Source organism: Halichoerus grypus, chromosome 3, assembly GCF_964656455.1.
Source record: "Halichoerus grypus chromosome 3, mHalGry1.hap1.1, whole genome shotgun sequence".
Classification (NCBI taxonomy): domain Eukaryota; kingdom Metazoa; phylum Chordata; class Mammalia; order Carnivora; family Phocidae; genus Halichoerus; species Halichoerus grypus.
In genome coordinates, this window is record NC_135714.1 from 83,131,502 (window position 1) to 83,156,742 (window position 25,241).

The window sequence follows — 25,241 nt, forward strand, 5'->3', positions numbered from 1 at the left end:
CAGCAACCCTCAGTTTGTTTCCTGAGATTAAGAATTCCTCATATCAGTGAGGTCATATGATACATGTCTTTCTCTGTTTGACTTATTTCGCTCAGCATAATACCCTCCAGTTCCATCCACGTTGTTGCAAATGGCAAGATCTCATTCCTTTTGATGGCTGCATAATATTCCATTGTATATATATATACCACATCTTCTTTAGCCATTCATCTGTCGATGGACATCTTGGCTCTTTCCACAGTTTGGCTATTGTGGACATTGCTGCTATAAACATCGGGGTGCACGTACCCTTTCGGATCCCTACTTTTGTATCTTTGGGGTAAATACCCAGTAGTGCAATTGCTGGATCATATGGTAGCTCTATTCTCAACTTTTTGAGGAACCTCCATACTGTTTTCCAGAGTGGCTGCACCAGCTTGCATTCCCACCAACAGTGTAGGAGGGTTCCCCTCTCTCCGCATCCCTGCCAACATCTGTCATTTCCTGACTTGTTAATTTTAGCCATTCTGACTGGTGTGAGGTGGTATCTCATTGAGGTTTTGATTTGGATTTCCCTGATGCCGAGCGATATTGAACACTTTTTCATGTGTCTGTTGGCCATTTGGATGTCTTCTTTGGAAAAATGTCTGTTCATGTCTTCTGCCCATTTCTTGATTGGATTCTTTGTTCTTTGGGTGTTGAGTTTGATGAGTTCTTTATAGATTTTGGATACTAGCCCTTTATCTGATATGTCATTTGCAAATATCTTCTCCCATTCTGTTGGTTGTCTTTTGGTTTTGTTGACTGTTTCTTTTTTTAAATTAAGCTTCTTGATGATCATTCCCGTGCAGTTCATCTTTTTTATACATACGTTTGTTTCCATAGTTTACATATACTGTTGTACGATTTTGTGTATTTCATGTAAATGATAACCACATTTTTTTTCCTTCAACTTACCATTTTTTGCCCAATATAATTTTTTTCTATTTATACATATATATGTAGATCTAGGTCATTTATTTGAAATATTTTATAGCATTGTATTGTTTGATTATATCCCAATATGTATCTGTTTCCTATTAATAGATAATAATGTTTCCAAATTATTTATCATTGAAATTAATGCTGCAGTCAACATTCTTACATATGATTTCCTATGCATATGTGTGATAATTTCTCAGGAGACAAAATTACCACTAGAATTTCTGAGTTAAACAGGTATGTACTTATTCTATAGTGGCAGATATTTGCAAATTTCTGTGGAAAATATTTGTACCAATTTATAATTCCACGAGCAGTGTTGTGCCATTGCTCCACATCTTTTCTATATTAAGAATTGTGAGGGAGTTTATTTTTGCCATCTGACAGGTGTGAAATGATATCTCAGTCTTTAATTAATATTGTTATTAATATAGTGGTGAATCTTTTCTTTTGTTTATTTACAATTTTCTTTTTCTTCAGTGAATTTCCATTTAATAGACTTCATGTATTTCTATTGGTTGCTATCTTTTTCTTATTGAATTTGAGATTTTTTCTTTTTCAGTTTATATTCTTTATAGTAGCTATTTGCTAGTTTTATACATTGCAAATATCTACTTAATTGGTTGCTTGTTTTTTAGTTTATATGGTATTTTATGTAGGCATATAATTAAGTTCATTATAAAATTGGTATCTATTAGAACTCATCCCCACCTCATTCTTAAAATTATCTTTGCTCTTCTTCCTCCTTTATTTGTCCTTTGATATTTAGGATCAGCTCGTCATATTCTATTAAAAACTCTAATAAAGGGGTCAGTTAGGTGGCTGCCTTTGGCTCAGGTCATGATTCCATGGTCCTGGGATCAAGCCCCACATGGGGCTCTCGCTCAGTGGGGAGTCAGCTTCTCCCTCTGCCCCTCCCTCCACTCATGGTCTTCCTCGCTCTCTCTTTCTCTCAAATAAATAAATAAAATCTTTAAAAAAACTCTAATAAAATTGAAATAAAGTTATAGATTAATTTGATAAAAATTGCCACTTTTATCATACTTAACTCTCTCTGACCATAAGCTGATAGTTTATTTATTTGGGTCTTTTTATTATATCTTTCAAAAAATATTATATTTTTATAAAATTCTTAAAAACTTTTGTTAGATTTATTTCTGATTATTTTATGGCTTGACACCAACAAAATTATTGCTTTAAAATTATGATTTTTAATTATTTTTGACTGTTCCTTTCCTTGATACCTATGGGATTGAGCCATGAATCTTATAACATATTATAGCTCTATATGGAAAGAGGAGTTTCTGCAAATGAGGAATTACTATTCTTACTCCCTGAAAAGAAAATTAGGAATAGGTAGAATCAATATCAGGGATATTTTACAAAAACATTTTAAATTAAATATCTTCCCAAAATATAAATTTTGTAAAACATGAAGTTGTATGGACCTTTTCAGTTTTCTTTTTTAAAATTTAATTATTTTATTTGAGCATAGTTGACACACAATGTCACATTAGTTTCAGGTGTACAACATAATGATTCAACAAGTTTGTACATTATGCTGTGTTCACAAGTGTAGCTACCATCTGTCTGGATACATTGCTATTACAATACACTGACTATATTCCTTATGCTATGCCATATTCATTCCATAACTTGGAAACTTCTATTCATTTTCATTTTAAATCACTTGAGAAGAAAATCAAAAGCAATGAAAAAAATCAGTCTGAAAGGAAAATAAATGGTCAAGATTATTCCTTATTCTGGGATAAGAAGTAATAGATGGTAGGGAAAAAAAATACAGTCATGTAAACTCATTTTAAATTAGTTACGAACACATCACTGTTTAGTAAATACACTAAATTAGGGACAGATTTACACATAACACACTATCAAAACATGAAGTGTTTGAGTAAATTGGAGATTTGGTATGTAAATTGACTGTAAAATTACAGATTTTTCCACTTCATTTTCTTGGTAACTCAATCTACAGGTATATAGATTTTCACATCTTCTACCAAGGACATTCTTTAGCATATTCTCAAGTTAATTTCATGAACTGATGTTTCACTTTGTATCAAATAATCATAAAATAAAACAACCACTTTGAATCCTTTAAAATGTTTTCCATTTGAATAACCAAAAAAAAAGAGTTATTCCTTTAGTATTATACTACTGGTATTCACTTTTACAGTGTTTCTTTGAAGATTCTATATTTCTCCTGGTGAGAAGTTTGAAAAGGTATACTTATAAGCATCATAACTGTGATTGGAGAATGTACATTTTTTTGAAAGCAAAAAAGGTAATGTTTATACCTGGGCCAAAATTTGGCCTTCCCCACACATGAATTATTCCCCAGACAAGGAAGTACCTCTGGCCTTGAGTCCACAGAGAGCATAGGTAAGAAAGAACGGTATGTCCTACAGAATCAAGAAAGCTCCCTGGCCTCAGGTTATATCCTAACATTGTGAAGATAGGCAATATGCTATGTGGAGTCCAGCAACCATTTATGAATGGTCAGCCCTTCACATTTCAACAACATTTGTAATTCTTTCCTCGTTATGCCCATTTCCTTTTTTTTTTTTTAATTTTATTATGTTATGTTAGTAACCATACAATACATCATTAGTTTTTGATGTGGTGATCCACGATCCATTGTTTTCGTGTAACACCCAGTGCTCCATGCAGTACGTGCCCTCCTTAATACCCATCAATGGGCTAACCAATCCCTCCTCCCCGCTCCCCTCTAAAACCCTGTTTGTTTCTCAGAGTCCATAGTCTCTCATAGTTCATCTCTCCCTCCAGTTCCCCCCCCACTCATTTTTCCCTTCCTTCTCCTAGTGTCCTCCATGCTATTCCTTATGTTCCACAAATAAGTGAAACCATATGATAATTGACTTTCTCTGCTTGACTTATTTCACTTAGCATAATCTCCTCCAGTCCCATCCATGTTGATGTAAAAGTTGGGTATTCATCCTTTCTGATGGCTGAGTAATATTCCATTGTATATATGGACCACATCTTCTTTATCCATTCGTCTGTTGAAGGGCATCTCAGCTCTTTCCACAGTTTGGCTATTGAGGACATTGCTGCTATGAACATTGGGGTGCATATGGCCCTTCTTTTCACTACATCTGTGTCTTTGGGGTAAATACCCAGTAGTGCAATTGCTGGGTCATAGGGTAGCTCTATTTTTAAATTTTTGAGGAACCTCCACACTGTTTTCCGAAGTGGCTGTACCAACTTGCATTCCCACCAACAGTGTAAGAGGGTTCCCCTTTCTCCACAACCTCTCCAACATTTGTTATTTCTTTCCCTGTCCATTTTTGCCATTCTAACTGGTGTAAAGTGGTATCTCGATGTGGTTTTGATTTGGATTTCTCTGATAGCTAATGATGATGAACATTTTTTCATGTGTCTGTTAGCCATTTGTATGTCTTCTTCAGAGAAGTGTCTTTTCATATCTTCTGCCCACTTTTTGACTTGATTATTTGTTTTCTGGGTGTTAAGTTTGAGAAGTTCTTTATAGATCTTGTATACCAGCCCTTTATCTGTAGTGTCATTTGCAAATATCTTCTCCCATTCTGCAGGTTGCCTCTTTGTTTTGTTGACTGTTTCCTTTGCTGTGCAGAGCTTTTTATCTTGATGAAGTCCCAAAAGTTCATTTTTGCTTTTGTTTCACTAGCTTTTGGAGATTTATCTTGAAAGAAGTTGCTGTGGGCGATGTCAGAGAGGTAAGTTACTGCCTGTGTTCTCCTCTAGGATTTTGATGGATTCCTGTCTCACATTGAGGTCTTTCATCCACTTTGAGTTTATCTTTGTGAATGGTGTTAGAGAATGGTCGAGTTTCATTCTTCTGCATGTGGCTGTCCAATTTTCCCAGCACCATTTATTGAAGAGACTGTCTTTTTTCCATTGCATGTTTTTTCCTGCTTTGTCAAAGATTATTTGACCATAGAGTTGAGGGTTCATATCTGGGTTCTTTATTCTGTTCCATTGGTCTGTATGTCTGTTTTTGTGCCAGTACCATTGCTGTCTTGGTGATCACTGCTTTGTAATATAGCTTGAAATCAGGCAACGTGATGCCCCCAGCTTTGTTTTTCTTTTTCAACATTTCCTTGGCGATTCGGGGTCTTTTCTGATTCCATACAAATTTTAGGATTGTTTGTTCCAGCACTTTGAAAAATGTCTTTGGAATTTTGATCAGGATGGCATTGAAGGTATAGATTGCTCTGGGTAGCATAGATATTTTAACAATGTTTATTCTTCCAGTCCATGAGCATGGAATATTTTTCCATTTTTTTGTGTCTTCTTCAATTTCTTTCATGAGTGTTCTGTAGTTCCTAGAGTATAGATCCTTTACCTCTTTGGTTAGGTTTATTCCGAGGTATCTTATGGTTTTTGGTGCTATGGTAAATGGAATCGTTTCTTTAATTTCTCTTTCTACAGTTGCGTTGTTAGTGTATAAGAAAGCAACTGATTTCTGTGCATTGATTTTGTATCCTGCCACATTACTGAATTGCTGGATGAGTTCTAGTAATTTGGGGGTGGAGTCTTTTGGGTTTTCCACATAAAGTATCATGTCATCTGCGAAAAGAGAGAGTTTGACTTCTTCTTTGCCAATTTAAATATACTTTATTTCTTTTTGTTGTCTGATTGCTGTTGCTAGGACTTCTAGTACTATGTTGAACAATAGTGGCAAGAGTGGGCATCCTTGACGTGTTCCTGATCTTAAGGGAAAAGCTCTCAGCCTTTCCCCATTGAGGATGATATTCGCTGTGGGTTTTTCATAGATGGCTTTTATGAACTTGAGGAATGTTCCCTCTATCCCTATACTCTGAAGAGTTTTAATCAGGAAAGGATGTTGTATTTTGTCAAATGCTTTTTCTGCATCAATTGAGAGGACCATATGGTTCTTCTCCCTCCTCTTATTAATGTGTTCTATCACATTGATTGATTTGCGAATGTTGAACCACCCTTGCATCCCGGGGATAAATCCCACTTGGTCGTGGTGGATGATCCTTTTAATGTATTGTTGGATCCCATTAGCTAGGATTTTGTTGAGGATTTTGGCATCCATATTTATCAGGGATATCGGTCTAAAATTCTCCTTTTTGATGGGGTCTTTGCCTGGTTTGGGGATTAAGGTAATGCTGGCCTCATAGAAAGAGTTTGGAAGTTTTCCTTCTGTTTCTATTTTTTGAAACAGCTTCAGTAGAATAGGTATTATTTCTTCTTTGAATGTTTGGTAGAATTCCCCAGGGAATCCATCAGGCCCTGGACTCTTGTTTTTTGGGAGGTTTTTGATCACTGCTTCAATCTCGTTACTGGTTATTAGCCTATTCAGGTTGTCAATTTCTTCCTGTTTCAGTCTTGGCAGCTTATAGGTTTCCAGGAAGCCCTCCACTTCATCCAGATTGTTCAGTTTATTGGCATATAGTTGTTGATAGTAATTTCTAATAATTGTTTCTATTTCCTTGGTGTTAGTCGTGATCTCTCCCTTTTCACTCATAATTTTATTAATTTGGGTCCTTTCTCTTTTCTTTTGGATAAGTCTGGCCAGTGGTTTATCGATCTTATTAATTCTTTGAAAGAACCAACTTCTAGTTTTGTTGATCTGATCTACTGTGTTTCTGGTTTCTAATTCATTGATTTCTGCTCTAATTTTAATCATTTCTCTTCTAATGTGTGGCTTAGGCATTGTTTGTTGCTTTTTCTCTAGTTCTTTAAGGTGTAGAGTTAGTTCGTGAATTCGGGATTTTTCTATTTTTTTGAGTGAGGCTTGGATGGCTATGTATTTCCCCCTTAGGACCGCCTTGCAGTATCCCATAGGTTTTGGACCAATGTGTTTTCGTTCTCATTGATTTCCATGAATTGTTTAAGTTCTTCTTTGATTTCCTGGTTGACCCAAACATTCTTGAGCAGAGTGGTCTTTAGCTTCCAAGTGTTTGAATTTCCGCCAAATTTTTTCTTGTGATTGAGTTCCAGTTTTAAAGCATTGTGGTCTGAGAATATGCAGGAAATAATCTCAATCTTTTGGTGTCAGTTGAGACCTGATTTGTGACCCAGTGTGTGATCTATCTGGAGAAAGTTCCATGTGCGCTCGAGAAGAATGAGTATTCTGTTGTTTTAGGGTGGAATGTTCTATAAATATCTATGAGGTCCATCTGGTCCAGTGTATCATTCAAAACTCTTGTTTCCTTGTTGATTTTTTGCTTAGATGATCTGTCCATTGCTGAGTGGAGTATTGAGGTCTCCTACAATTAACGTATTGTTATCAATATGACTCTTTATTTTGGTTAACAGTTGGCTTATGTAGATGGCTGCTCCCATGTTGGGGGCATAGATATTTACAATTGTTAGATCTTCTTGTTGGATAGACCCTTTAAGAATGATATAGTGTCCTTCTGTGTCTCTAATTACAGACTTTAGTTTAAAATCTAATTTATCTGATATAAGAATTGCTACCCCAGCTTTCTTTTGAGGTCCGCTAGCATGGAAGATGGATCTCCATCCCTTCACTTTCAGTCTGGATGTATCTTTAGGTTCAAAATGAGTCTCTTGTAGGCAGCATATGGATGGGTCCTGTCTTTTTATCCAGTCTGCAACCCTGTGCCGTTTTATGGGAGCATTTAGGCCATTCACGTTGAGAGTGATTACTGAAAGATATTAATTAATTGTCATCGTGTTGCCTGTGAAGACATTGTTTTTATAGATTGTCCCTGTAAATTTCTGTTGTATATCACTCTTGGGGTCTTTCTCCTTTTATAGAACCCCCCTTGATATTTCTTGCAGGGCCGGCTTAGTGGTCACATATTCTTTCAGTTTCTGCTGGTCGTGGAAGCTCTGCATCTCTCCATCCATTCTAAATGACAGACTTGCCAGATAAAGTATTCTTGGCTGCATGTTCTTCTCATTTAGTACCCTGAATATGTCTTGCCAGGCCTTTCTGGCTTGCCAGGTCTCTATGGATAGGTCTGACATTATTCTGATGTTCCTCCCTCTGTACGTAAGGAATCTCTTCCCCCTAACTGCCCTTAGGATGGTTTCCTTGGTTCTAAGATTTGCAAGTTTCACTATTATATGCCGGGGTGTTGGCCTGTTTTCCTTGATCTTGGGAGGGGTCCTCTCTGCCTCTAGGACACGAATGTTTGTTTCATTCCCCAGATTAGGGAAGTTCTCAGCTACGATTTGCTCAAATACATCTTCTAGTCCTCTCTCTCTCTCCACTCCCGCCGGGATTCCAATTATTCTGACATTGGAATGCTTCATAATGTCATTTATTTCTCTGATTCTATTTTCATGGATTCTGAGTTGTTTTTCCCTGGCCTCCTCTTTTCCCTTTTTATCTATTATATTGTCTTCCAGGTCACTTATTCGTTCTTCTGCCTCATTTACCCTAGCTGTTAGATTATATAGATTGGATTGGATCTCACTGATAGCATTTTTAAGTTCTGCCAATTCAGCTTTCATTTCTGTCCTTAGAGACTTTATGTTGCCATTAATTGATTTCTCCATTCCAGCCATTGTCTTCACAATTGCTAGCCTGAATTCCATCTCCAACATCTTGGTTATATCTGCATCCATTTGTAAATCTGCAGCATAAGTCATAATCTCTGAGTCTTTTCTATTTTGGGGGTTCCTCCTCCTAGTCATTCTGTTGATGGGTGTTTGAGGGAATGTATAGAGTCCAAATTATTGACCAGAACCCAAGCAAGATGCACCTGTTTTCTTGGGACCTTAGGGTTGCTGGCCTCTTGTTTTCCCAGCCTGTCTTCTGGGGGAGGGGCCTGCCATGCTGTTACTCAGGCAACACTGTTTGGGCAGAGTTGCCCTGCCCCCCTGTGGTGGGGGATGGGCTCAGTGGGAATCAGTCTTTGGGGCTTTTGTTCTCTGGCGGCTTTCCCTGGCAGCTTTCTGCGTCTCTTCCGCGAGTCAGAGCAGAAGAGACCGTTTCCCATCCTCTGCCTCAGAGCAGAGAGATCGCAGTCTGTTCTTCAGTGAGCCCTCCAGGCCACACCATCTCCGTTTCTGTCCATGCTGCTATAAACTGCAGCGGCCTGGGTTGTGCGCCCCTCCGCAGCGCTCCCAGTCCTGCCTCCAGGTTGGGGCACGTCTCTGCCCTTTGTCGCCAGCCGCTCCCAGTTCGCACCCCCGACCCACCACTCCGCCCCCGGGGGCTGCCGTAAAGTCCTTTCCCCAACGCTACCGGTCTATGAGTCTGTGCCTGTCCGCAGCACACGAGGCTGTTGCTCACTGGTGGTGTAGAATTCCCACGGCCAGGCTCCCTCCTGCTGCTGTTTATCCTCCATTATCTGCCCGCAGAATCACGGCTCCCCGGCTTCGTACCTCAAAACCAACCGCCTGCAATATTCTGTTTGTAGAGATCCAGATCTTCTTACATCTCAGGCTGGTTTTGTGGGTGCTCAGAATGGTCTGGTAGATACCCAGCTCAATTCCGGGGACCAGTTGAAATAGGGTCCCCTACTCCTCTGCCATCTTTCCTTCATTATGCCCATTTCCATTAGCATAACAACACATATGGTGTAATAATTGAGAAGTCTCTAAATTATAGATAAAAAGATGAGCCTGCAAATGTATATTTTCTGCCACTTAAGAGAACTTTGATATAAAAGATTCTATTAAGCAATTTTATTTGTTCATTCATATTAGAAGTATAAACAAAGTGCCAGATACTCTCCTAGGTACTCCGAGGTTGCCATTGTACAAAAGTCTGTCTTCATGGAACTCTTATTTTAATGAGGGCAACAGAATAAGCAATTAAACAGCAACCAAATAAACAAAATATTGTTTTAAATAGTAATTCTGGTTTTGAGAAAAATAAAACAAAGTGGGGAGGTAGAAAGTTGGGAGGTGATGAGATGTCATGCAAAGATTATAATATGGTTTGGTATTATCTACATGTTAGAAATAGTATCTTGCTGCTACGCAGAGAAGAGATTATAGCTGTGTAAGAATGGAAGCAGTGACACTGGACAGGAGGCCATTCTGGTCATCTTGGGAGGGATGTGATGATGGCTATCACCTGGTTGGGGCAGTGGAGGTAATGACATGTGCCTTTACTTGGTAGATATTTGAAGGTAAAGATGGTAGGACTTGCTGACAGATTGTCAAAAGCCCAGGAATGAGGTCATCGTGGTATTCACAGCCATTGCCTGGATGAGACCACTCTGTAGAGAGGGTAGTTCAGAGCAAAGTTCTGAGTCCTGGGCAATGCAATATTTAGAGGCCTGGAAGAGAAATTTCCATAAAAGGAGACTGAGATGGATCACTCGCTGAAGTAGGAGTGTGGTGTCTTGAGAGCAAGTAAAGAAAATGTTTCTGAGAAAAAGAAGTGATCAACCATGTCTTATCCTACCACCAAAAGTAGGAGTGGGAAAATGCCACATAATAATTTGTGATTTACAAAATCATTTTCTAATGCCCAAAACGTCCCCCCAGTGGATCTAGGTATTCCTCAAATCTTTGCACCAAAAATATCACTTGGCCTATCAGTTTCTCCTGAAAGTCTGTATCGATAGATAGTATCTGTAGAGCAAATAATGGACAGATTAAGAATTATAGTTTTTTTGTTTCGTTTTTTTTTTTTACATTTTTTAATTTTATTATGTTATGTTAATCACCATATATTACATCATTAGTTTTTGATGTAGTGTTCCATGATTCATTGTTTGTGTATAACACCCAGTGCTCCATTCAGTACGTGCCTTCTTTAATACCCATCACCAGGCTAACCCATCCCCCCACCTCCCTCCCCTCTAGAACCCTCAGTTTGTTTCTCAGAGTCCATAGTCTCTCATGGTTCGTCTGCCCCTCCGATTTCCCCCCCTTCATTTTTCCCTTCCTACTATCTTCTTTCTTTTTTTTTTTTTAACATATAATGTATTATTTGTTTCAGAGGTACAGGTCTTTGAGTAACTCCCCAAGACCCCAAAATTCTGTAAAAACATCTAAAAGTAGTTGGAAATGCAGACTGATTCAGAGAAAGCAAGTTAACAAGTGAAATAAAGCACTAGAGAAGACACAGAGAAGAGGATTATGTAAAGTTTGAATTAACTGCCTCTCAGGTTCATTTTCCATTGTAGTAAACCTGAATTTCATTTGTTATGTGCCCTTCCCCCCATTTTAAGCATCTCCAAAGTTGAAAGATGTGTTCATATATACACACATTGAGATAAAGTGTGAATAGAAGCCTACAGGACAAAATGATGAACAGAGCAGTGTAATATACAAGGGACAGTCTAGCAGATAAGTAAAAAAAAAAATGTAACAGATTAGGCTGAGAATCCAAACTGTCTGGCAACAGCAAGGTTAACAACACATGATAGAGAACAGGTGAGGCCTGAAAGCTAAAGCAGTAGGCTGCTTTGTGTCCAGCTACTTTCATAGCATTCCTATCCTGAGAGCCAGTTTCTGACTTGGCTCATTCTGGAAGCCAGAAAGGTGAGCTGGAATGGCAAAAGTTGTATCCTTATGGAATAAATTGTTGACAATAATGGGAATCTGGGAAATAAGCATGACCTCTACCCATGATATCTGACTGACTATATGAAATTATATCCTTTGTGCTCATTATCCACAGAATCTGAATGGAGATTACCTCTGTAAGAATATAATGTGTGATGTTTGGTTGAAATATTGTTTCTAACAGTGTTTATTTCTCAGATTGTTGTAAAACTGTATATTTCTCCAGGAAATAAATAAAGAAAAATATATTTTAGCATTAAATTTTCTCTTCGATTGTAGTCTTTTCCATTGATGACACAAAACGATATTTTAAAATATGTAAAGCAGGGGTGCCTGGTTGGCTCAGTCAGCTGGACGTCCGACTCTTGGTTTTGCTTGGTCATGGTCTCAGGGTCCCAGGATTGAGCCCCACATCAGACTCCATTGGGCTCTGTGCTCAGTGCAGAGTCTGGTTGTCCCTCTCCCTCCCCCTCTGCCCCTTTCCCCGCCCTCTCTCTCTTTCTCTCTCTCTAAAATACATACATACATACATACATAAAGTCTTTTTAAAAATTAAAAAAAAAAAGTAAGCCATGACAGAAGAGGAAACCTCTTGGAGAAACAGTGAATAGAATGGAGAAAAAGTCTACCCCAGATATACTTTGTATACTTTGCAGTTTTATTAGCTCTCTGTGAGGTTAATCTCAGTTTTCCTGGCTATCCACTCTTGCTTAATTATTTGAACCAAGCCCCATTCTTTCTTGTATTTAGCATTTTGCTCTTAAACTTTGGTGGACATCAGAATTACTTGGAAGATTTGTTAAAACTCAGTTTGCTGGGCCCTACTCAGAATTTTTGATACCGTAGGTCTGGGATGGGCCCAGGGATTTTACATTTCTCACAAATTCGTAGATGATATTGATGCTATTGGTCTGTGAGTCACCAGTAAAAACCACTGAGTAAACACAGCAGTAATGGGTGGTACTGTTATATACATAAATAAAATTGACATGAATAAAATTAAAGTCAAGATAATGTATTTATTTTTATTTTATCACACTGTGTTCCGGGATTTAAAGGATAGCTGCAGAATGAAGTAATCTTAGAGTGCTTGTCTAAAACATGTATGTTTTGTGTATATATCATTAAAAAAAAAACCAAAATCCCTCATGAATTCTTAGAAGTTTAACAGACTCTATCCTAGGTACTCCTCCAGATACTGAGGGAAGGCAGAAGAATATGAGATAAATAAAATACAACACAGTGATACAGTGCCACTGTGTCATTTTATATTTTTTTTGAGATTTTACTTATTTATTTGAGAGTAAGAGAGATCACAAGCAGGGGGAAGGGTAGAGGGAGAAGCAGACTTCCCACTGAGCAAGGAGCCCGATGTGGGACTCCATCCCAGGACCCTGAGATCATGACCTGAACCGAAGGCAGGCGCTTAACCGACTGAGCCACCCAGGCACCTGCACTTTACTTACTTTAACTCATTTAATTCCTCATAAGAATCCCGTGGAAAGTACTATTTTTAATCTCTGCTTTACAGATGAGACATTGTATCACTTGCCCAAATAGTGGCAGAGCTGGGATTTGGATCCAGAGAGCCCAGCTGAAGTGGCCACATTACTAACCACTCAATGACTGCAACCCTGTATACACTGTGATGAGCTGTAGCTCCAGGGTGTCGTGGGAGCCCAGAGAAAGAAGGGCAGTCAGAGAAAGCTTCCTAGGGAGATGATCTTAAATTTAGAGGAAAGGTTATGAATTATTTTTGCTAAATTATTTAAAATTACTACTTTAATGAATAATTTATAGAAGCAAGTTTGAAATTATCTCAGATGCTCTGTATGTTATTTTTTTGCAATCCTAGAAATATGATGATTTTTGTTTCATAGTGCGTGATTTCCTTCCAATTACCCATTTTTACCTCCATGGGCAAATACTATCCTTTAGGATGGAGCTCTGTTTATTTTGTCCATGGATTTATTCCCAGTGCCTACAAGTGTTTCTAGCACTCAATAAACATTTACTACATTAATTAACTTGTTAATGGCAACCAAGTTAACTACAGAATAACATCAATAAGACCCTGGTCAGCAATCCATACAGACTCTAATATTTGAGCTCCAAAAAGAAAAGAACTCTTCTTTGTAGGAATATAAGGCAGCTATTTATAATGTCATTATTTTGTCTTTTCTCTTCTTTTCTACCTCTGATCTGTGGTATCTGCCATAGCGGAATGAAAAAAAAAAAAATGGCATGTGAGCTTTCTGAATATGCTGCTTGAATTCTCGTGCACAAAAACCCAAAACACATATGTTCATCTTCTCTGGGCCCACACAAAAAAATACAGGGTTTTCAGGTTCGAAAGTAATAAGTTTAAATCTATAAGTTTATCATAGGGTAGGGGAAAAAAACATAAACACTGTCCATTAGTAACTGATAACAGGAAAGAGGCTCTGTACTATGCATTTTATTAAGAAATGCATGCATGGGTTAGCTTCAATTACACACATGCACACAGATAATGGAAATGGTCTTTTTTATTCTATTATAGATTGAATAAGTTATTACTTAAGGAACTCCTCTTACTTTGCAGCTGCTGTGCAGTAGTGATCCTCAAACCTGGAGTTTCTGTCCTCTGAAATTCTTGACAGGTCCAGAAACCCCCCAGCACTAACCTATTATTAACCTATCCCCGAATATCTTTCATTTCTAAAAGGGACTCATTTGCTCTCGGGATTCTACCATTACCAAATAGTTACAGAAGATCTTTGTAGTGTCACTGCAGGTGTAAAGACTCTGAGAAGGATAGTAATTCAAAGACAGAACTTGTTTTTATGTCTTGTTTCTATAGGTTATGGTTTACCAAAACCACTATGGTCATTTTCCTCACCTAATTAGTCAGGATGCTCCAGAGAAACAGAACCAATAGGATGTGTTAAGAGAGACAAAGAGACAGAGAGAGGTTTACTTTAAGGAACTGGCCCATGTGATTGTGATTGTACACAATTCTGAAATGTGTAGGTCATGCCAGGAGGCTGGAAATTTCAGCAGAAGTTGATTTTGTTGCCTTGAGTCCAAAGGCAGTCTGGAGACCAAATTTATTCCTCGTTGGGGATCCTCTGTCTTTTCTCCTACAGCCTTCAGCTGATTAGATGAGGCCCACTCCCATGACGGAGGGTAGTCTGCTTTACTCAGAGTCTACTGATTTAAATGTTAATCATATCTACAGTATACTTTCATAGTTACATCTAGACTGATATTTGACTAAACAACTGGGCACCATAACCAAGCCAGGTGACACATAAAAATAACAATTACACTTACCATCATTCTATTGTTTAGAGGTCAGCAGCTCTAAACAACAGTAATTTACCCACACACCTCTTGGGATCCCTAGCAATCAGTTTGAAAAATGCTGGTCAATAGATTTGTAAAGCAACCATAACCTAGTAGATAGAAAATTTCCTAAAATATCCTATCCTAGTTAATAGACTGAGGATGTGTTGATAGTGTGGTTAAGAGAAATAATTTGAATTCATGTATGTAATATAAATCCTTGATCAAGGAAAAATAGATATTGCTTAGAATGTTAAGACATACTGAATTATAGAGCTATTACTACCTTCCTGTTTCATGAGGGTGTCTTTTGAGTTAACATCTCCTGCTTAGTGAAGTAAGCTAAATTATCCCTAAAGAAATTCATGTCCCAATTCCCAGGTCTGCAATTATGTTACCTTATATGGCAAAAATATGTCTGAGGTCTTATTTCAGAATATTTTCTCTTCTAATAAAAAATCACCTCAGAATATTTGCTCTTCCCCAAAACAAGTTTTCTGTGGTGACCCAGGAGCTAAGTTTGTAGCCAATATGCTCTAGTCAAAGACCCATATGTCTAATATGACTTACTGCTCTATAATTTATTGTGGCGGCTACCCCATCGACACCCACACCTATGTCTCTTCATGGCTATCATTGGCACCTTCCCTAATGAATTTCTCTTTCTCTTACCTTGTAACTTTGTAGCCATGAACCTGAATGTTATCTTAAATCCACCTCTTTCCTTCAGAGCAGGCAGACTCAATCATCAAGTCCTATTAACTTTTCTTTTGAAGTGTCTGACATTTCTGTTCTTCCTTGTCCATTCCAGGGTGTCTCCACTCTAATTCAGACCATCAGTTATTTCTCCTTGCTCCTGAAAAAGTCTTCTAGCAGGTTTTTCTAACATGTTTCATTTTCTATCCTACACTTGGGTGCTCCCCTAGACATTCTTACATTCCATTTTTATCCTGTCCCTATATTATGTATGATGATGCTCCCAAAGGCATCTTAAGCTCTAACCAGTCCCTTTATTGCCCCCAGTACTGCCCAAATTTTCCTTGCTTTAGTTCATTTTTATTTTCAAAATTATTTAACATTTTTAAAGAATGAATCAGTTGCTAAAGACTATAAGAAGTCCTGAAAAATGCTGAATACTCCTTACAACCGAAATCAAGCATCCTTGCGTGATATGTTGGTTTACTGCCTGGCAGTGCATATCCCTTGGATTTCTATGTGAGGCCCATACAAAAGCCAGTGGGTAGCTTTCCACCTGTAAGTCATGGCCTCATGGGAGAGTGTCCAGCTTTCTGATCTCAGCTTCACCCATTGTGTTTCCTCACTTATGTTGTTCTAGGCTTCCTGACTCTTTCTAGGTTCTTTCCTGGCTTCTTCCTGGGTTCTTAGCTTTTTTGTTTTTTGTTTTTTTTCCCTGTCAAGATTCAGCAAAGTAATTTTCAAAAGTCATTTTTAAATGAACACAGAGGAACAATACAGTCACACATCTATAGAAATAAAGTTTCTAGAGATTTCTTAAACAGAGATTAGCCACAGATTGGCTGGATTGTTGAACTTGGAGCAGCCCCACTCTTTTTATTACTTCATCACTGTCCGAGTTAGATAGTGGAGAATGGATAATAAACCTGCTCAAATGCTGTGAGATTTAATTTTAATTGATACCATTCCAAGAACTGCTAATAAGGACTATACAACCTCCTTTGCTTCCTAACATCACCTCCAGGCATGGGGTCCAAACTCCCAGGCTGTTTATTGTGGCTTCATGGATTTACTTCAGTCTTGTTTTACATGTTGCCTTATTTCTCCTTGGCCATTCCTGGCCACTGCCCTGGATAAGAAAGTGTTTTACAGTGTGTCCCCAAATACTCCCTCTCTTGATCAGATCATCTTGCATCAACCTGCTGCTTACAGGTTCTGCTGCTCTGCTGTCACTCATTGTAACACTACGTGCCTGCAATTCCTCCTTTTCCACTCCATTCATTCATTAGCTGTCATATTTCCTCCCTTTTCTCTTCCTTCTTCCTCTTTTCCTCTTTCTCCTCCTCTTATTACTACTGTTGCTAATTTTCTGGTGGATTCTATCTATGAGGGTATTCAGTGAACAATGAACTCTTTCTGGATTCAAGGTTACATGCTCCATTCATTTCTCATGCTTTTTGTCAGTTCATCATTCAGATATTTTGCATGCCAGAACATCAGTCCTCCAGAACTTTATTTTTATAGCTTTATAAAACTCCCAAATCTTAAGCATTTAGTTACAACAAAATATACAGAATCTAACCAAATTTAAAAAGATCTACAGTCACTCAAAGGAATTTATATTATCTGAGAACAACAGAGTAAGGATTCACTTTCATCCTAGATTTTCCTATTATTTTGCCTAAGCCTGGCAAGTGGGAAGATAAACAAGACAGAGTCAAGGCCCTAGGACTGTTCTTTCAACCTCCAGGGTGGTTGCCAGTGTGGGCTTTAACCATGCCCAGTTTGTATTTTAACCTTGTAAGCCCTAAACACAGAGACAGGCAGGGAGAATGCCTCAGAAATCATGGGCTGAGATGTTCACAGCTTCCTCCTCTAGCTTGTTGCCTTTTCTGGCCTCACCCTGAGAAGCAACACACAGGACTGCACCCAGAGACTCCTTAACCGTGTGGAAGAAAGAAAAGAAGGCACTATACTAAATGCCCCGCCGTGTTGCAATGGGAAACAAATGTTGAACTCTCTCTCCAAAAGGGAAAAGGGGCCTTTAGATTGCTTTACAATGCAATTGATTCTCATTGTTCACGGTACTTATGTACTATAAAGTCACTGAATAGAGAATACTGAACATTGCTCGAGGAGAATACAGGATTAGCTTCCTGCAAACTTCTGGTCACATTTTCGTCAGCCTATCAATACATAGCCTCATTTTATGCATGTTTCTGTTTAAAAACACAGCATTTAATATGTATTTTTGAGTCATTAACATAGAACTCACCAACAATGTCATTATAATTCATGCCTGAATGCAGCTTATCTAACACACTTATTTTCTTCATAAAGCGGATCACAGCCTTTTTGTGCTTAGGAACACCAGACAGCACCCCTGTCCTATGCCAGGGGGCCACTTTGTAAACAACTAATCACCACCACCAACAACAAAAAAACCCACAAAAATGGGAAACATGTGGCACTACATAGACCACAAAGAGGACATTTGTTTTAAGTATGAGAGTTGAAATAAGAAGGCAGGGTGTTGCCTTGTTTGACCTCAGCTGGGAACATGCACTCAGATTTTTTACTGCTCTGCACATGTCTACGAATGACCACAAAATGGCCACAAGTTTTGATTTGTCGGGGGAGGGAACAAATACATTTTAATGAGTAGGAAAATTTGCAAATATGAAATTCTGAATAATGAGGATCAATAGCACTTGTTTGTATGAAAGAATACATTGGACCTAGATTTAATAGCTTATTGGTTAGATGTTATCATCTTCATTTAAAGGTTGAGAAAATTGAGACACAAAGTTCAAGTAACTTGTCCAAATTACACCATTAGTAAATTCTGGAGTTGGGATTCCATCCATCCAATCTGGTTCCAAAGCCCTGATGTTTAAGCACATCTGCACAATATTGCCTCTCAAAATAAATATTAATTTTGGAATTCTAAGGTTTATAATAATAAAAGGTGTTATTTTGAACTTTATTAAGATGAAACCAGGATTCATTTGAATATAATGTTGACTAGGAATTCAACCACTTTAACTAAAACACTTATAAAAAAAAAATCTTACATGAAGTTTCCTGAGACAATTAACAAGGGACATACAAATCGGATACAACTTTTAATATTTTTCTCTTAAATATTTAAAAGAATATTTTAGTAACAAGAATGTAATTGCAATAATTAATGAGGTGAATACAAAATTGAGATTAATACTAAAGTGTGTATCTTTGTACTTCCCACTCATATTTTATGTAATACAAAAGATAACAACAAAACTGCAGCAAAGGGATTTGATGGAACATTATTTCCCTTGTGCATTGAATTTACACTGTCAAGGCTTTAGAAATATAATAACCCTGGAGGTATTTTTTTTGTTGCTTGAAATTCTAAATAGGATTCTATGTTTACTATTTCGACAGCATGTGGAGAATGGCACCTCACATGTTGCATTTGTGCTTCTCTTGTCACAGAACAATCAGATCCATACACCCAGCAATGCTCCATTTTACAGATCCACGGAAATACTAACATTTATCAGACTCCAAATCCTATGATGAAAGGAATGAAAATTATTACCTTTCTTCAACCTTCTCAAATATCATCCTTACTCTTTAATTGGTATCTGATTAGCATCCAGGGAAAATTACCCTAAGACCATCTGTGGCATGGCTTCTAACCCAGAAGAAAATCAGAAGTCCCCAACCCTCTAATTTTATAAATGAAGAATCAGAGGTCCAGGGAGATGAAGGAACTTTCTTAAGCATTACAGATTTAGTGGCTGAGCTGGGATTAGAAAGCAGATCTCTTGACTTACCTTCTCTTTGTTGTGTGCTTTATTGTTTTGTCCTGAAGTGGCCACCTGGTCATTCTACTTTGAGTGAATAAATATTTATGATTCCAGATAGTGATTTATGAGAACAAATGGATTACATGATCACGCACTTCCAGTTTGCATCATCATCTTTTAAATTTTTAAAGCTTATATTCCAACCTTTGGTATATTCCCATTCTATTATTCTAGTGAGCTAGGTTAATCTTTTGAAAGCTTTGGTTTGATTACTTCAGTCTAATTATTGGCCACCTTTTATAGGGATTACCTTGAACTGTTAGAAATGGCTCAGCACAAATATATGACTCAATTTCTTTACTGTGTACCAACTCACCTATTTATTTTCATTTGTAAAACTAGTGAAATTGGAATTTCCTTGAAAGGGGAAGAGACATTTAATTCTGTTCTTCTGAAATTACCATTCAACAAACATTGGTTGAAACAAATAAAACTGAAAATTTATTTCATCCAGAAAAAAAAGTCAAAAGCAAACTGACCACACTTTAGTGTGAATTGTGGCTTCTTATTTACACCTTGATAATAAAAACAGATGCAATGAATCTTGATTAATTCAGTGGAAATTTCCATGAAATGAAGCAGATGTACACTACAGATTAAGCAAACTTTAAAAGGCTTTTTATATCTTCTTAAGGAATCCATTATTTTAATCCAATAAGTAAGATTATAAACCGCTTATAAAATAAATGTAAGTTTAAGAAAATCGCTAAATGGTGTATAAGCTAAGACTAATAGGACTTCTGTTTCTCATTACAGTGTACATCATAAGAGTCTATTACTCCCATTGTAACAACAACAAGCAAGATGATTTTCAAAATCAGTTTCTCTTTTTTAATCCAGCAGAAAATGAATGACAAAAGAAATCTAAATGAACCAAATTCCAGAAAGGGACAAGTCCTTCATAAGAAAGAAGAAATTCATGAATTCCTTTATCCTTTACAGAGCAACAAGAACTCACTATTAATGATGAGTAAAAAGAAACCAACCGAACATTTAGCAAACTTTAAGTGGATATATTAGGCTAGTGTGATGGACAAAAGTCCCAAAGAACCCCAATTACAGATTGGGTCTGCATCACCCACTACCTCTCTTTTGTAGTCTGTTATAAGTACACAGAGGTAGTATACCAATGGCTGAAGGGCAGGAAAACTGAGAGGGGTCCTTGAAAAACATCCCAAGTCTTCCCTGAAGGTCTACTAATGGCTGCTGAAGAGTGAAAGGGGGACAGTTTGCTGAGACAAATCCCACCAAAGCTTTTACCATATGGAAAGCAAGTTCTAAATAGAGAGAGGCATAAAAGCTGGAAGAAATACCTCCAAGCTATTGGGATGGTAAGGAGTCTGCCCTAACTGGGTATACTACAGAGGCCCCACAAAATCTGAGAGAGATATGCTGATGTGAAGTCTGGAGGCGGGACTGGAGAAAAAGAAGAATATCTGGTGACCCAAAAGCTGACAGCCAGTCTGTACAGCAGCTGAGTTTTCTTGAGTCTCAGTAGGGCTCAGATCCCAGCCTGTGCTGAAGAAAGCTGTGATCCTGCCCTCAAAATATTTGAGGCCAGTTGTTAATGGAAGCTAAGTAAAGACACAAAAATGACCAAGCTCAGTTAGTTCATTGACAGATAAATTTCACTCTGTTCCCAAGTGTAGTTGTCTGACTGAGGAAATGGTGTGCCTTATTCTGGGGGTAAACATTATTTATTTCAGTTCTTTAATACAATGTTCAGTGTACAATAAAAAATTACAAGAAATATGAAGAAGGAATAAAAGGTGACCCTTGGTCAAGAAAAGAGACAGTGATTAGAAGCAGACACAGAAATGTTCCAGATGTTGAAATTATCAGATGGAACATTAACTATGATAAATACGTTATAGAATCTATTGTAAGAGTTGGCAAAATGTGTAAAAAGATGGCAATTTTATCAGAGCAATAGAAATTATAATAAAAAAGGAAATCCTAGAAATATACAATATCAGAAAATTTTTAAAAATTAAATAGCCTTAATTGTAGAAACAACAAAGAAGAAAAGAGAATCAGTAAACTTGAAGACAGTCCAAATAACTTATTCAAACTGAAGAAGAGATGAAAAATCTAGACTCAAAGTAAAACCATAAAAAAGAACAAGCTCAATTCATCTACATATTAATTTGACTCAATTCTAATCCAAGCTGTATAGGATATTAAATAATCTAACATATGTGTAATTGTAGTCCCTTAGTAAAGGTGACAGAGAATGAGGCAAAAAAATATTTGAAGAAATAATGGCCATGAATGATCCAAAGTTGATGAATGACTTCAATCCACAGATTCAATAAGCCCCATAACCCCCAAGCAGAATAAATACAAAAATATACCTACACACACCATAGTTAAACTGCTGAAAATCAAAAATAATAATAAAATCTTAAAAGTAGTTGTGGGTGGGGAGGGTGAGAGGGTGAGGAGTTTGTGATGGAGAAAGCACATTCCATACAGGAAAACAATTAGAAGAATGATATCTGACTTCTCATCAAAAAAAGGGCCAGAAGATAACGCAATACACATGTATATGTGATTCCACTTATATGAAATCCAAGAAGAAATCAAACTTACCTATGTTGATAAAAATTAGAAAGTAGTTGCTTCTGAAGTGGAGAATTGACTAGAATGAGACATGAGAGAATTTGCTGCGGTGATAAAAGCTTTCTTTAGCTTGTTTTGGGTGGTGGTTACATGGGTGTATAGAATTGTTAAAACTCATCAAACTCATCAGTGCAATTTTAAATTATATTTTTATAAAAAAAAATTTTTAATCCTAGAAACATAAATGTCTTTACGCAAAAATGTTAGTGATCATGTGATTACAAACTTGCCTGTTCCAGATACAGAGGAATCCATTCATATCTCAAATTCTCATAATAATTAAATCAAGGTGAAAATATAAAAAGTATGGTTTTACAAAAAGTATACATAAAAGCCTGAACTAGTTCTTAGCATAATCATACCTGTATTGACATGAATATCTTTATTCATATATAGAAATATAATATTATATCCACATGCTGAGTATATTTAATTTGATGTTCTACAAAAATAATGCTAAAGATCGTGATTTAATTAGCATTAAAATAACTAACATAGTGCCTATGAATCATTTCAAATTCTTTGAAAGGTTAACTCTGTCATATTTTAATTTTAAAAACTTAAAAATTTTTTAGTTATTGGTCATGTGTATTAGCAGGCTGAGCATTTCCAACTTAATGAAAATAAGCAGGCAAAACAACCTCATCCAAGATAATAAAAAGGGTTGCTGTAAATGATCATTTAGGCCAATTTAAAACTGTTTCATCGTTTTATAAAGGACCAACTATTCTGGGGTCAAGCTCTCAGGATGGTTAGTACTTTGGAATAATGAAAAGAATTAGGGATCTTACGGTTGGAACAAAGATGATTTAGGACAAGAATGCTTTAAACTATTGACACAGAATATTTATTGAATGCCTATTATGTTTCAGACACTCGCTGGGCACTTTTTCTGTGTTACATCACTTAATTATCTCAATAGCCCTACAAATTTGGAAGAGAAGGCTAGGCTCAGATAATTAGTAGCTTGTTGAAGTTCACATAGTGAATACCGACTCTAAGCCTGTGCATTTGTGACTATCGTATTCTATATTGCCCAAAGGATATTTAGAGGAAATACAATTCACCTCAAGAGAAGTAAGAATTGTCCAATAATCAGTGTTGTCTAACCAAGACACAGGCTGCCTTAGGAAGTAAAGGACACTCTGTCATTAGAGGTATGCAAGTAGAACCCAGATCATCTCTTATAAACTCTAGGAATACAATTCTTTTTTTTTTTTTTAATGTTATGTTAATCACCATACATTACATCATTAGTTTTTGATGTAGTGTTCCATGATTCATTGTTTGCATATAACACCCAGTGCTCCATGCAGTGTATGTGCCCTCCTTAATACCCATCACCAGGCTAACCCATCCTCCCACCCCCCTCCCCTCTAGAACCCTCAGTTTCTCAGAGTCCATAGTCTTTCATGGTTCGTCTCCCCCTCCGATTTCCCCCCCTTCATTTTTCCCTTCCTGCTATCTTCTTCTTTTTTTTTTTTTTTTAACATATAATGTATTATTTGTTTCAGAGGTACAGGTCTGTGATTCAAAAGTCTTACACATAGGAATACAATTCTATTACTGGGTAGGAAACTGAAAAGATACCCTCTAAGGCTCTTTCATGTCTGTAACCTCACAAAGTATTCTAGTAGATTAGTGGATTTTAAGCTACTACTAAAAATGAAGTAGAGAAATGGAAAATAAAGAAGCCAACCTTCAAACTTGTAGCACCCTTTACTATCACTATAATCTTAAATCAACAGAACTTCTTCCATTTACATATCAGAAAGCACGGTTCAGAGTAGCACGACTGTTAAGAAAGGTCGCCTGAAAAACCATGACCACTTATCATAGTCCTAGTTACTCTTTTTGATGTACGAGATTCTTAATGAAGTTTGTTGTTGTTGTTTCTATTATATTATCCTAAACTTGAGGGATTTACTGACAGGGGTTTGGTGAGGTTAAAAGGTGACTGTGTTCCCATAATGATTAAACATTTATTTAATGATAAAAACATTTTAAGTTGCATTGACAGTGATTTAAAAGTTCACCAGAATAATAGTGTGCAGGAATAATGCATAAAGCATTGATTTCCAGGTGATGTTTTTTGTTTATTGTATGATGTGTCAGTGAGAGAGATGACCAAGGGTATGTAGAAATCTGACATTATCATGTAAATATTTTTCTTCATTAACTTTGCCCTGGTTTAATTATAGCAGAAAATTATATTTCATGGTGCCTTTTAATGAAAATAAATAAAAAATTATATCTTAATACCTTAAGTAACTACACTTTTATTTTGAAGATGGTACCTACTTTAGACAGTTTCAGCTTTCACAGGTTCATCTTCATAAAATATTTGATAAATTTTGACCCACTGCATACCATATAAGAAGGGACCAGTGCATTTATCACTGAAATACAACCATGGGATTTACCTATAGCCATTTAGTACCAACACATTTTGAAGGGTAAAATATTTCCTTACAGCAAAGTTATTAATGTATCCTGGAGGGCTTTGTTTTGTTTTCTGTTAAAACATACAAACCAACAAACTAAATAATTTATTCTGCCCTGAAACACCCAAGTGAATTGAAAACTCAACGTCTCATTTCCTCATTTCCTTTTTTGTTGCTTTAGTCTACAAAATAGCAAAGAGGTAAATGAAGCCAGATTCAGTTTTCCGAAACATTATGGAAGAAAATTGACTTTTGCTTTGACACCTTTGTTTCGGTTGCCATAAGTCTTCCCATTGCATGCTTCCGATAATGCCACAGCTATTCAAGCAAGCTGGTATGTAATTTCTGTGACACATTTTTTCCAGCTAGGTGTGAAAGTATAGAATAATAACAAACCATCACTCACCTGTGTATGTGTATTTTTTCATTGAGATAGCAGTTTACACTCACCATTTTATAGTTATACATAATTAATACTCCTAATTGATAGCTAATAACTAATTATGAAACTCAAACTCTGAAACATTGACATGAAAGCTGTAAAATTCTGATGGAAATCTCCATACTGAAGATGTTTATAAAAGTGCTCACCTGTATTTTCTGTTGCAGTTCCTTTTTGAAAGAAAAAATTCACATAGAAATCTAATATAACCCCTCCAGCAGTTATGTGTCCATTTCACCTTCAGAAGGCAGCGAACTAGGCATGGCAGTAGAAAACACAGAAAGGTTTTATAGATGGACCTATTTAATATTGTTAGTGTTTGGCTAATGTTGAAATATATTCAAAAAGAGTTATTACAATATGATATTTGTGTTCTGTTTTATTTTGTATTTAAGGGGTTGATATGCC

At 36.9% G+C, this 25,241-nt stretch overlaps 1 protein-coding gene across 3 annotated transcripts in view; it reads left to right on the top strand.

Annotated features, from left to right (window-relative positions):
• Positions 1-25,241, top strand: part of BANK1 (B cell scaffold protein with ankyrin repeats 1) — a 307,010-nt gene that overhangs the window by 135,443 nt on the left and 146,326 nt on the right. The gene's annotated exons all lie outside the window — the stretch shown is intronic.